At 40.8% G+C, this 14,511-nt stretch overlaps 1 protein-coding gene across 1 annotated transcript in view; it reads right to left on the reverse strand.

Moving 5' to 3' along the window:
• The window catches only part of ARHGAP15 (Rho GTPase activating protein 15), a 500,572-nt gene extending 493,160 nt beyond the window's left edge, over positions 1-7,412 (reverse strand). The window contains exon 1 of the mRNA XM_075001536.1: positions 7,390-7,412. The gene's annotated coding sequence lies outside the window, so the exon portion shown is untranslated. The remainder of the gene's footprint in view (positions 1-7,389) is intronic.
• Between the last annotated feature and the right edge of the window lie 7,099 nt (positions 7,413-14,511).

Raw genomic sequence — 14,511 nt, forward strand, 5'->3', positions numbered from 1 at the left:
CTGATGGATTAATTCTCCCACTGCTAAGCTTGTGAAGTAGCATCTGTACTACTACAAGCCAGCTATCCTCCCAGATACAGGTAGCAATGAGAAAGAAAAACCCACCATCAATAACAGACTTACAAAATTCTAACCAGCGTATTTAAGCATAACTAGCTCTAAACTTAAAAGTGTCACTCTACTGTTGTTGTTTCACTGAACACTGTTTTCACTAGGAAGCTAGATCTCATAAGAATCCTGAATTTTCTGCAGTTTTTAGATCCATATTGAATAGAGCCTGTTACATTGATCAGAAAAGTGTTGTTTCCTTCATACTACCAGATGAGAGCTGATGAAAAAAACACATTTGGTTTTGCAACATTTATGGTGGCAACAAGAAGCAGAAGTGCTCATGGAAAGCCCATTTGAAATATTTCCAGAATCATTTTGCAAAGCTTATTCGAGCAAGATTCAGATAAACACCAAACAATAGATGCTTCCCCACAATAGGCAACTGATTAAGAGAATTTTGGCACAGTTCTACATCTAGCACCAAAACACTTCAAATATGAGAAGCTGTTAGAATTATACAACAGATTGAGCCAACAGATAAAGAATTTGAAGGTGCTTGGAAAAAAAAACATTTCATTAGCTCAAGAAGACCTTGCTGTGCTGTACCAGTTCTGACTTCACAAATCTGCTAATGCAGATTTCAGTTTCATCTTGACTATGGCTGTGCCTTCACTAGAAAAAAAGGATGTGTTTTTAACTCACGTTAAATTTGCCCTTCTGAAAATCCAAGTAAAGACAAAGCAGCTGTAGTTTTAACCTATTAACTGGGTGGGGAAAATCCGAAAGAGGGTGGGGAAGATCCTCAGCCATCGGCCACAGATTAAAACCAGAACTGCTCTGTCTTCAAATCAGATTAGTTAACATTAGTAAAAACTCCTTTATTATTTAGCCACAATGAGTCTCTAAGAATGATGGCTCCATCTATGTGTATTGCAAGGGAAATGCTGAAGCACAGGCTTTCCACGCATTTAAACACCATGATACATAATGTTTTAAATGGTTATGCAATCAAAGGCATTTTCTTACTAATGCTATAACCAGTTGCAGTTGCTTTCCAGACTTAGTGGTACGGATTCGGCAGCTAGATATGCTGCAGCTATCCACTGTGTGCACACACAAAATTATTTTTGAACTCTCAAAAAAGTTCAACAGTCACTTAACATATTGGGAATTCCTCCTATCACACCTTGCCTCCAACAGCTTCCATTCTAGAATTTCTACCATAGCTCTCCTTCTCTTCCTGAAAATGAAGAGCCTCCCTGCCTCCCACTTCCCACCTGAAATAAAAACAACAATAGGAGTCAGCTTCCTACATTCCTCAGAGGCTTCTCCTGCTTTCTCCTGCTCCCCCGCCCCCCCAGCCACCCGGATATTGTCCCCTGCCTGTTGTTGCCTTGAAATCACATTGGCCGTGTCTACACTAGCCAAAAACTTCAAAATGGCCATGCAAATGGCCATTTCAAAGTTTACTAATGAAGCGCTGAAATACATATTCAGCACCTCATTAGCATGCGGGCGGCCACAGCACTTCAAAATTGACGCAGCTCGCCGCTGCAAGTCTCATTCAGATGAGACTCCTTTTCGAAAGGACCCCACCTACTTCGAATAGTAGCCAGGGTCCTTTCGAAAAGGAGCCCCTTTGGGACGAGCCACGCGGCGGTGAGCTGCATCAATTTTGAGGTGCCGTGGCCACCCGCATGCTAATGAGGTACTGAATATGTATTTCAGTGCTTCATTAGTAAACTTCGAAATGGCCATTTGCATGGCCATTTTGAAGTTTTTGGCTAGTGTAGACATAGCCATTATGGCCAATTCCTTGATCCCATTTCAGCTTTCCCCTATTAGGCCTCTGGTGTGGCTCCTGAAGTGAGAGCACTACTTCATGATAAACCTGCACCTTTTCACTCTGTGGGGAAAACTTTTTAAGCCCCATAAGCTACAGGAAAAACAGCCTGAGTCCCTAGAAGTTCTCAGGCGCCTCTGGTCTCTCCCAGTATCTTCTGTACTCCATGGGTCTGCCTTACTAGACAGACAAGGCACTGGGAGGCATTCCTGTATTGCTTTCTAATGCTGCACTAAAAGGAATAGAAGTTGGCTGCCCTTCCTTCCCCATGCCTTGAACTTCTCTTCATTATGCTTCTGGAGAGAAGATTGAAAGAGAAAAACAACTGCCCCAAAGGGAATTTGTTCAAGACAGGAGATTTAACTGGTGAAGTTTAGTCTCTTTTGCCACACATTAACTGATCTCATTGGCTATGACTGAAGCCAATAAGGGAGAAATACCTGGGATACCTTATCTTATTTGTAAAATAGTATATGTTTAAAATAAACTATTTTCCTTTTGTTGGTCGATAATTTTAGTGACTACCTTATGTAGTAGGAAAGCCCAAATGTTTACTGCAAACAAATAAATTATGGAATATTACACCAGAAAATCTATGTCTTCATTCTGCTTCATACAGAAGGAAGAACCAAAGAAATAAGGACACCTCATTCTTCTATGACGATGTCCATTAACAGCACTTCAGACTTTATTTATTTATCCTCAAAACATCCCAGCAGGGAAATGAGTTTTTAACTCCATTTTACAGATGGGAAGCTGAGGCACAGAGTGACTAAGAGACTTGCCCAATGCAACACAGGCCATCTGAATGGAACTCGGTTCTCTCAAGTCCCAGGTTAGTGTTCTGATCACTGCATCATAATGCACATACAGTCCTACTTTACTGTTGCAGACATATCCAAAGACACTGTATTTGTTAGGAACAATGAAACATTTCAAACAATAAAAAAATTAATAGCAAGACTGTTGCTTTTATAGCGTGCAGAGAACAGTGTCCACACTAGTCAAGCATTAGGAACACTTTTTAGCCCTGTGTCTTCCTCCAAAACAACATTATTTATGATAATAATTAACAACCCATGCATCTGCACTTGAAAAACCAAGCAAAAATCTGTGAAAGCATTTATCCATTTTTCTTGTGAAAATTCAGTGTTTTCAGAATATGAGATACACTTCATTTTATATGGCTCACTAAATGTGTGGTTCTGTGAAAAATTGTAGTCTGTTCATAATATGCATTGAGCTACTACTTCTCATTTCTATGTAGCATCATACCACCTGAATATCTTCCCCACAACGCATCATACTGTACAGCTACTGCAAGAAACCTTTTCATTTTTATCACTGTGTATTTATGTATTATTTTCACTTTGATTAATGCATTATTTTGTGTTCCATATCTACAGAGTGCCAACCCCTCACCCTGATGCCCTTTGGGATGTGACTGTGTTACGAAGATTCAAACAGACAGTGATGGAAAAGAAACAAAAATCAGGGAGAAAGTTTTTTAAACATATTCAGGGGACTTACAAGGAACACTTTAAGAAGCTCAGGTATTTAATACCCTTCCATTTCAAATGGGTGACCATTTTCTTTTTTGGGAAAATGCATTACTTTACCACAGCAGCTCATTGTGTTAAGCAACCATTAACCATTTTATCTAGAATCTTTAAAAAACTGGTCTTGCTGACAGTGGTTCTTAAATTTGTCTTTTAAAAGGTCCTATTTGTGTCCTTGGTTAATATTTTCCCTAGTAATTTGTGATCCTAAAAAGTCTTAGAAGATGAGTTAGATAGCACCAAAATCTGTTGTGTAGCCCTTTCATTCAAACAATGACAAACCAGCTCAGTAAAGCCTTCTATAAAGGTGGGGAATTTCATACAGACAGGTTAAATATCTAAATTTTCTAACAAAGACTAATGTGGGGTGCTGACTGGAGTTAAGTATTCTGGGAACCTGCAGCTCCCATTTGGCTTTAAAATGAGCAGGGGCTGCATTGACACTTGGTCCTATATGACACTAAATCATATTTTAAAAACATTCTTAAAATTTAACCAGACTAACAAATCAGAGGGTCTAATAATGAGGGCTGGGGGGAGAAATGGGAGACTAACAGTGCTCATTCTAAAACTCACCTTTGGAAAAAAAATATTTGAGATGCTTTGTCAAAATCAGGGAGAGATGGGCCTAGGAACACTTCAGGGGGATCAAGTTCCACACCTCATGTCCAATCCAGCAAAAGGCACAATCCCCTGTTGACTTAATATATGTTACTGGACTCCCTGAAAGGTGGATATTTTTTGTGAATGCCGATATCTGTCAAACTGAGGTTCAGTGAGCTCCCCAGTATAGGCAGAGGCAGTATTCTTATGGGCATTCAAAGCCAGTAGTGTCAACTAATAGCCAACCTGCTCCTAACTTTAAAAGCTCAAAGCATCCATAACATGTTCACAATTGCTCAGACAAAGAACATATGTGCTTCTGCATTCTAACCAAGCTGGAAGTAAGAAAGGCACCTGCTGTGAGCCTTGCTAAGAGGGTATTACTATAATTAGGCCTCATGGTCACAACAGCATCTGCTTCTGTTGCAATGTCAACACAGGACATATAAGGGCACAGATTTTGGACAAATTATGCAACTAGAGAAGTCACTTTTGTATTATGTATGGCAGTTGGCATACCATGGAAGAAACATGTCCAGAAGTTGTGCCAAGATTCTTAATCTGGCTCACTGCCTCTGAATGAGCCATCTTAAAAAGAGAAGCCTTAAAGATGACCAAGGCTGCTTCATATAGAAAACTTCTGCCAGCAACAAAATGCTAGGTTCTGATGCATCCATGAAGTGTCATCAGCTGGTGGAGAGAATGAACTCCCAACACCACAGGGCAAGAGACACACAACAGTACATTCTCAACTTAAAGAATAAGTCCTGTAAATTTGGTAAGAGTACACTGTATTTTTCCTGCAAAATCAAGTCTCCTAAGTGCAAACAGGAATACAACCTCCACTAAGGAACTGCAACCAGTACGCCAGCATTCTAACAATAATCTAAATATTTTTAAATCATCACCCCCAAAGACATTTTATATATATATGCTTAGTGGACAGTAGAGCTTAAGAGATGCTAGGTTATATATAGATATAGATATAGATATACTTAGTGGACAGTAGAGGTTAAGAGATACTATGTTATAATCTGTCATTGATGACACACATCCCTGCTCCCAGATTATCTGTTCTCTTGTACGCATAACTAAAGCCAAGAACCTCAGCATCAAGAGACGGCTTTAGAGGAAAAATTAGACTTTTGTAAGCATAAAAACATTTAGCAGAACTTCCATGGCCGAGATTGATACCACAGTAAAGGCACGGCCATAACACTTTCTTATAGCAAGATGAGAACTGCAGGTGAGTGGTCTCAAAGCACCCAGAGTACATTGCATTCAACCAGACAAGAGGAGAAAGGCCATCGGGTGCCCGTGATTCCAATAGTCCAGAGACCTCCATTTTTGAATCAAGCTCTGAGAGCTACACAGAGTGAAGCTAACACATATCATTTCAAAGAACCAGTAAAGAGGTGAGTTACTGTGAATTTTTGAGACTGCATACTGCCTGAAAGCTTGGCTGAAAACTCTTTCTTTAGAGTTTATGGCTGAGGACAAGTAACAATTCTTGGCATCAGGGATACCTCTTCAGTACAACTGTATATAATTAGGCAAGTTAGATTGTGGCTGCAGTGCTAAGTGGAGGGGGCAGCACATATTGGGGTGTTTACCCAGGACCAAACCAGTGACGCAATTTGGCTCCTACTTCCCTTTCTTCTCCAAAGTTGAAGTAGGCTACACAAGCTCATTAACTGTTTACTTCCCCCTTACTGCAGCTTAGCTGCTCTGACAAGGAGACCAAGGAGAGGGTAGGGTATTCTCTGAGCAGATCAAAGTACAGAAGGAATCTACTTATCAGCCCCACTCACCCATCTGCAAGAAGCATCCCACCCTCATATGATTTTGCCTGTGTTAATATACACAAAAGGTACCATATCAAACTCAACATTTGCCACACTTTAGAGATGGTATGGTAGTAGCTTCTCTTCTAAGTATAGTAAGATAGTATAACTACTGTTTGTACATGTGGTAGAGAATCACCTATCACATATAGGCAGCCCATATGTACCATCATAGGTCTTGAAATAATTGGGTAAATGGGCATTCTATCTAAAAAATGGAGCACAAACTCTTCTTTTCTAGGAAAAAAATGTGTTTAAGTTGAATTCGCCTTGGGAAAAGTGGGTTAAATTAGAGGGGAAAGAAAGAAAAAGGACTTTGTGAATTCAAACAAATGTTACATCCCTTCAAAAAAGTGAATTTCATATGACCAAAGAACATTGCAACAGTGCACATTAAAAGTATCAAATGGTCAAATACAGACTCTTATTATTTATGTTCCTTGCCTTTTCCTTCTGTGCTTTAGTATAAACAAAATGCTTTTGTCTCTGAGATGTTCAGAAACTTTGGGTTGCCATCAAAGTATTAAAAACTCTGTCCTCCAAACACAGTATAGTCAGTAGGCAAATTGTAAAATGGAACGTCAAACCGAGTGATTTTTTTTCAGATATAACGTGCAATAGTCAAAGTAATCAAAACAAATCTTTATTATATTGTCACACAAAACAAAATCTTAGAATACTGACCTCAGTTAAAGCATAACATTTTGTTATATATGCTTTTACTGATCTATTATTTCTCTAAACAAAATTGAGGGTCAGATTGTGACATTTATACACAAGACTATATATTAAGGACAATAGAGAGTCATACAATCCAAAGAGAAGCTCTGGAAGCATAGCCCCTCTGTGAGCAATATCAAAGTACAGAAGGAAGGCGCATGCTACATCATCCAATAGGCCTTGTCCTCATTAACATCTCTCCCTTTCCAGTCAACATAAGGGAAGACCACAGGTATGTCCTTGCCTCTCTCTCACCCCTCTTGGGATGGTTTGTGCATGACGTGTTACAAGGAGATTCATTAGACCGTATGGGCTGCTCTTGTCCCTCCTCCTTGCAATACAGTACAAAGGGTGTTGCAATAGCTAGTGTCTGGAGTCTGTGGAACTGCATGACCTAATCATGTAATAAGCAGATATTAGCATGCACAGGGAGGAGAAAGATTTTTATGTTCTCCTTTCTCCCCTTTCAGAACAGTTTAGCCCTAAAGAATTAAGTTCTAAACTGTGTCCTAACTTACACAGCTGTGAGAAGGTAACTGAAGCCTGGTTTTGGCCCTTTAAATGACTATATTTTGGGCACCTCTCACAGTTGTGCATATCATATGCCTGTAGTACAAAAGTGAATACCAAGAGGAATAACAGTTATTGAAATATTAAAATTTGTGTCTGAATTTGTCTCTGGCAAAGGATATATAAATGTACCTCTTACAATACATCTTTAACAATAGGTTTCATGAATCGCATTAAGGTTAATTAAAGGTTTTCTTACCTACCGAATCGTGTACGTCTTCTTCTTATCTCAAACTGCCATCAACTTGCAACTGTTTAACTATTTCTAAAAACGGAAAACATCTATGTCACATGTCTAAAGAGTATGATTGGTTTAATTTCCCTTTGCTTATAAAGACAAAAAGAAAGTAGGAAAAAGAAAGTAAAATAAAACTACTTCCTGCAAAGCAGGAGCTAAGCACCCTACTGATAATTCACTTAGTCGATAGAAGAAAACTTTGCTTCTTGGCTAACAGGCAGCACAGTAGGAAGAAACCATATTTTTCAGTTAAAATTACTGTAAATGCAGAGAATAGTGTTAACTTTTACAGAAGGTAAATATGTGGTTTAGGAGGAAATGCTGAGAGGAATTATGCTGCTGAGCTCTGAGACAACTTCCCTTTTCTTAGCTTGTGTAAATGTTTTGAGTGCTGAAATAAAAAAAGTTGCAACAAATCTACTTGTGCATTTTTGAAATGAAGGTTTGGTAAATACATTGTTTACCATGCATTACTTTGAGGTCTCTGAAACAATAATTCCAACCGCAGTCCATGCACAGAAGACTTACTAGTGAGTTGTATGTGTTTCAACTTCCAGCTGGTTAAGCCCACACCGATAAGCATTTCTCTTTCTTTAATATTCTGTTTTAACAGATCTCCCTGTTCCAGATCTTAGTAACCAGCAAAGCACATCTGCTTCTCTGGATTACTTCTAATAGTTAGTCTCAATACCATTTCTTCACCCAGACAGGATGAACTTAAAGAGCTAAAATTTCTACAATTTATAAGTTAAGAGCTCCACACAAGCCCATTTCACTATGTTATACATTCATACACAGTTTCCACACTTTCTATCACAGATGACTTTCCTCTATGCAGTGGAGAAAGATGAGCCCTCTTCCATTGCAATGCTAATGTTTATCTCCTGGCTGGTTGGCTATCAACAATCATTAGAACCATTGCAAAGCCTGGCCCATTTTGGAAACATGAGGCACCCTGCAAACCCTGCAATTGATGCTCTTGGCAGGATATTGTGCTATTTTGCCTCTTCAGCCACTGATAGATTAGTTCCAATCTATCAATCCTGACCCCCAACATCACATGCTCACAGATCACCTGATGACTCTAAGTGAAAAAAAATCTGATACCTTAGAAACATGTAGAGTAAATCTAGAGGACTCAGCTCTATTTCCTAAGAAGAAGAGGATCTTGGGAGATAAAGGGAAAGGGCAGTGCTTAGAAGACCTTGGTAAAGGATTGGAGGAGTGTAAGGGCTCCAAAGAGCTGGAGGGAAGCCTGGAGCACCTCAAGAAGAGAATGTGATTAGCATAATTGTGAAGTGGCTTGGGGCAGGAACTGGATGGAGGGGAATAAGGGATCATTTCAAGATATTGGAACATCCTTCCCATTTGTCTCCTTCTGTCTGTCTATCCCTCCCTACCATTCTCCCTAGACACTTCCCACCCTTTGTTACCCATCCTGGTCTTCATCTTTTGCCTCCCCTCTTCCAGACTCTTTGTCTTGTCATCTGAAAACTTGGCCAGCTTGGATGTCACAGGGGAGCAGTGAGAACGGACCCAGAGTGACAATGGGGTGACTCTGTAGCATAGCTGACCACAGTTCCCAGGAGGACATAACTGCAAGGGAACTAGAAGGTCAGCTGGATATTTTACCTTTCAGCAAAGCTGCTACCATGCTGGAAGAAAGAGACTATCTAGGCATAGCAGGAAGACTGAAAATGGTAAGGAGACAAAGTGTTCATTAAAGTGTATGAGTAGGCCAAGAGTAAAGACATAGGTAGGCATATTTTAGGAGCTAAGGGAAGAGATGGATGCAGGAATAGAATTGGAAAAGGCTTTGCAGGTGATGATGTTGGAGTTACAAGGAACTAGAATAGGGACTTTATTTAGAGTACACTTAATCCCCGTACTGTCCTGCCCCAGAATACCCACTCGCACTTGTACCCAATGATACTGCAGGACTGTACTTTAGTCCCATGCAGGATTTTATTGATCATTTTTCCAGGCAGAATGCTAACATTTGTTGAAAATGGCTGGAATCCCCACTTGATTTTGCCTGAGGAACAAATTCACCATTTTCAGCCTGTTAATATTTAGAAACTGATTTGAAGTGAATTAAAAAAAAAATTCATCCATACCCACAGGGAATGTGAAGAATTTTATGGGGTCACAGAGGAAAATAGGAAGATCTAGATCTCATATTGGTTTCCATTTTTTTCTTATAAGGTACCTGAAGTCTTCATTTGTGAATGCCTAAAAAATTGACTACACTAGGCTAAGAAAGTCAACCATAGATACTCAATTCACTTACAGTAATTGTATAGCTAAAATCATCGTATCTGTGCTCTGCTAGCTTGACTCTATACAGGGAAAGGTCAACAGGAGACTTTCTCCCATCAACCTCCTTTATTCCTCATGTCTTATGAGGTGTATGAGGGTTGACTGTGACCCCTGAGAGGTCGATTTTGCGTGTCTATCCTAAACACATGAAATTGAACCCTGGAAGACTGACCCTAAGCAAGTCAATCTTCCAGGGTAATGTAGGCCTGCCCTGAAAACTGAGCAGCAAAACACTCATCTTTTTTTTAAATTTATTAACAGCTGGTTCAGGAACAATGAAATATTTAAACTATTTTGTCTATCCAGCAAATCTTAAGAAAATATTTATAGGCCTGTCCCATGTAACTATACATTTCTCAGATTTTTCTACAAGCAGAAACTATTTTCATGAACTTAATATAGCACAAATTTGTGGACTAATGATGCATGATTAAAAATAGAATAGTTACATTTACTTTACTATTAAAATAAGAACCAAGTTTCAGAAATCTTGTGTGATATAGTAAAATTTCAGACAACGATATAGTAAACTAAGTCTGTGCTTTCAGAGGACCAGAAGAATATCATTCTTAAGTGAAAATGATAGGAAAATGTTAAATGTACAGTGAAAAGCAGACCTACCTTTTGCTACATTACTTCCTCCTAATTTCCCTAGCATCCAGTTGACAATATTGCCAAAAATACTATAAAAAGGTTTATACATTAAATTTTTGCAGTACTAGCTCATTGTGTGATCTCTGGAACATGGAACACATGCTAGACGTGCACATAAAACCAGTTTAGTCAGAATGTGAAAGCTCTATAATCCTAAATAGGCTAAACAGGAAACAAAAACCAAAGAAGCATTACTTGAAACAGGTTGCTGCTCAGTAGTTCTACTCCTGCATGGCTCTTTTAGGTGGGTGAAAACCAGGGTACACAAATGTGATCTGCTCCTGACCTCTAATACCTGGCATTTGAAAAAAACAATTTGATTATTTTTTAATTTCATAGCCACAGCTATTGCTGATTATACATACACTATTTGATCCAGGTGGCAGGCATCTGAATATACATGAAACACAACCGAAAACAGAAGAGATATTGTTACAGGATATATAGAGTAAACACCTAGGGTGTCTTCAAGCGGACTAAAGTTATTGATAGTCTGGGTGTTCTCATGACTGAAGTCTAACATTTGCCTGCAGGACAAATAATAAACAGAGGCAACAGGAAATCATACATCCTTATGTTCCTGTATGTTGTACCTGAGCCCTACTATGGACTGATCATTTTGAAGGGGAAAAGGGTATTTATTATTCAGTTCTCTGTCTCTGCTATTTTTCAGGAAGAAGGGTGCTTTTGAAAGGGGGGTTTCCTTTCAAAGGAACCCTGTCCACACAGCTGCTTTGGCTTCAGGAAATGGCTCTTCCAGAAGCCAGATCATGCAGGAATATGCAAATGAGGTACAAGATATTTAAATGTGCCTCATTTACATTTCTGATCAGGCATATTTGCATGCCCTTTCTGAAAGAGAGGGGATGTGTAAACGCAGCTACTTTGATATGTGATATGGATAATAGAAACTGGATCAACTAATTTCACACAGGACACTGAGAGTCAGGAAGTTAACAGCTTTCATTAATTTCAGTCTTGGCAGGATCTAACAGTTATGTCCCACTAAGCCAGCAAGCTTCAAAAAGAACTGTACAGATCATCCATTGATTCTAAATGAAAAGAAATTTGTAATGAAAGAGATGGAGAAAGCTCCAAAGTTTTGCTCTGCAAAAATTTCACTGAAAAATTAAAATGTATAATTTTTGTGAAATTCAAGAAGCAATATTTAATTGGAAATTTTGCTCACATTCTATCATAAATTTAAGAATTTTCAGACTTCAAACACTCTTTGGGAAATATCAGAGAAACCCAGAATTACATCATTGTGGAAAATAAGTTACCCTGCCGCCCATAGCAGCTACTCCCCCAATGAAATGAGCTGGCATGAAGTAAAGGAAAGCTTTTCCTCATACTGCCTACACTATACCTATTATCGCCTAATGCGCAAATGATGCTTCCTGTGCTAAAAAGCTTTGAAAACACAAGCTCATTAGTCCTTACAGCAACACTTCTTGGACTATATTAGCAGAGAACTGAAGTAACCTGCACAAGGCTATTCAGGAAATTGGCAATTCATTCCTCTGTGCCATGTTGATGCTCATAAAAGACAACAGTCTCCAGCACTTACGTGCACATACATAACAATGCATTGTTAGCCACGGCATGCTGTCCATTGAAAAAGCTCCGTTTCCACTGAACAACGCATACAATGCATGACAGATATGGCAGACAAGGGGAAACTTTTGGGACAACCCAAGTTAAGTGGGTTTCCTTGGAAATAGCAGGGAATAAAAAAATGAATGCAAATTCCCACTTCCCAAAGCTGTTCCCAAAAGCTGAGGCTTGTTTTCTGACTAAATAATAAAGGTCTCTGAAGTTCAAGAACATGAGGTGCATAAAAGAAAACTTAGCCTACGTGTAGAGGGGCATGTTCTGAGATGACAACCAGCAAGAACTTGTGATCACAGAAAAAAAATCACATTAATCTACCAGGATCCTTGTTAGTATTGCAAGAGAGAGAGGGAGAAGGGGGGAACCTTTGGTATACTTGTTAGCATGAGTGTAGGTTCTTCTATGTTTTTAATATTTTCTCCGCTTTCATCTTAAGAATAAACATGTTTGCTTACAAAGGACTGTGTGGAAACTTACAACTGTGAGCAATTATGCAATTTACAGCCTCTGAGACTAAAGTAAAGCCCAAGCAGAGACCTGACAAGGCAGTATGACTTGCTGGTAACTCTGTAGAGGCAGGGAATGGTGCAACTAAAAAACAAAGCCAAAGAAACCTGAGAGTGGGTGCCCCTGCTGGATAAAGGTGGGGGAAATATGGGTCCAGTTGTCCTGAACTGCAGCACTAGTCACAATAGGAAGTCATCATATTCTTAAAATTACATGTGAAGTCCAATTTACATCACACTGGCCCACCAACATGGGGGAAGGCTACCACAGGAGCAGCAGCAGCCAGAACCCCAGGTCACTTAAATTTGGGCAGCTCTGAGGACAAGGGGGGAGAAGGCAGTGCACTGTGCTCTTGGGCTTCCAAAGGCTGGCTTCCCCAGCCCTGCCCCTTCTGCTTAAGGCCCCACTCCATCCAGGAGCGCAGAATCATCCCTTCCCACTTTCTCTAGAGGCCCACCAACTCTGCCTCGACTCTTGCCACAACTTTAGCTTATAGTACAAAGAGATGTGATAAGTGTTTAAAAATAATCTTAATCCTTCAGAAGTTACATATAATATCAAATGTCTCTCCTAAAAAGCCATCACAATCACTCAACACTTAGGACCCTGAAGATCTACATTTGACTAAACTCACATAAGAAATATACATTGTACATGGTGTCATTTTTTTATTCCTGGAAAAAAAAATTACCCTGGACTGAAATTAGAGCTTCTCTTGGTGCTGAAACCAGTGACAGATAAAGTTAAAACTACAGCAGTACCTCTCAAAGGGTGCATCTACACTAGCTGGCTACTTCGAAGTAGCCAGCACAACTTCGAAATAGCACCCGTCGTGTCTACACATGCCGTGTGCTATTTTGATGTTGAAATCGACATTAGAGCCGTGTCTACACGTGCACGCTACTTCGAAATAGCGGCACTAACTTCGAAATAGCGCCTGTCATGGCTACACGTGTTGGGCGCTATTTCGATGGTAACATCAACGTTAGGCGGCGAGACGTCGAAGCGCTAACCCCATGAGGGGATGGGAATAGTGCCCTACTTCGAAGTTGAACGTCGAAGTAGGGACCGTATAGTTTTTGCGCGTCCCGCAACATTGAAATAGCGGGGTCCGCCATGGCGGCCATCAGCTGAGGGGTTGAGAGACTCTCTCTCTCCAGCCCCTGCGGGGCTCTATGGTCACTGTGTGCAGCAGCCCTTAGCCCAGGGCTTTTGGCTGCTGCTGCGGCAGCTGGGGATCCATGCTGCATGCACAGGGTCTGCAGCCAGTTGTTGGCTCTGTGGATCTTGTGTTGTTTAGTGCAACTGTGTCTGGGAGGGGCCCTCTAAGGGAGCGGCTTGCTGTTGAGTCCGCCCTGTGACCCTGTCTGCAGCTGTGCCTGGCACCCTTATTTCGATGTGTGCTACTTTGGCGTGTAGACGTTCCCTCGCAGCGCCTATTTCGATGTGGTGCTGCACAACGTCGAAGTTGAACATCGACGTTGCCAGCCCTGGAGGACGTGTAGACATTATTCATCGAAATAGCCTATTTCGATGTCACCACATCGAAATAGGATACTTCGATGTAGGCTTCACGTGTAGACGTAGCCTAGCTGGCGAGACATCAAAATTGCTATTCCCATCCGCATATGGGAATAGTGCCTTACTTCGACATTCAACATCAAAGTAGGGTATGCATAGACGATCCGTGTCCCACTACTTTGAAATAGCGGGGTCCTCCATGGTGGCCATTAGCTGAGGGGTTGAGATGCTCTGTCCAGCCCATGCAGGGCTCAATGATCCCCACACGCAGCAGCCTCTAAAGCACCACAGACCCGGCTTTCCTGTGGCAGGAAGCTGAGAGCGTGAAGGCAGCAGCACACACACGTGCTAGCCCTGCACGCCCCCTACAGACCCCACCCTCCAACCAGCACCATGGCATCTAGCCAGCCCCCCGAGTGCCCCCAGGGCTCCCCTCCTGAGGGGACCCAGGCACCCCCAGCAGCCAAG

The sequence above is a fragment of the Carettochelys insculpta genome, chromosome 8 (assembly GCF_033958435.1).
Source record: "Carettochelys insculpta isolate YL-2023 chromosome 8, ASM3395843v1, whole genome shotgun sequence".
In the NCBI taxonomy this organism is placed as follows: Eukaryota; Metazoa; Chordata; order Testudines; family Carettochelyidae; genus Carettochelys; species Carettochelys insculpta.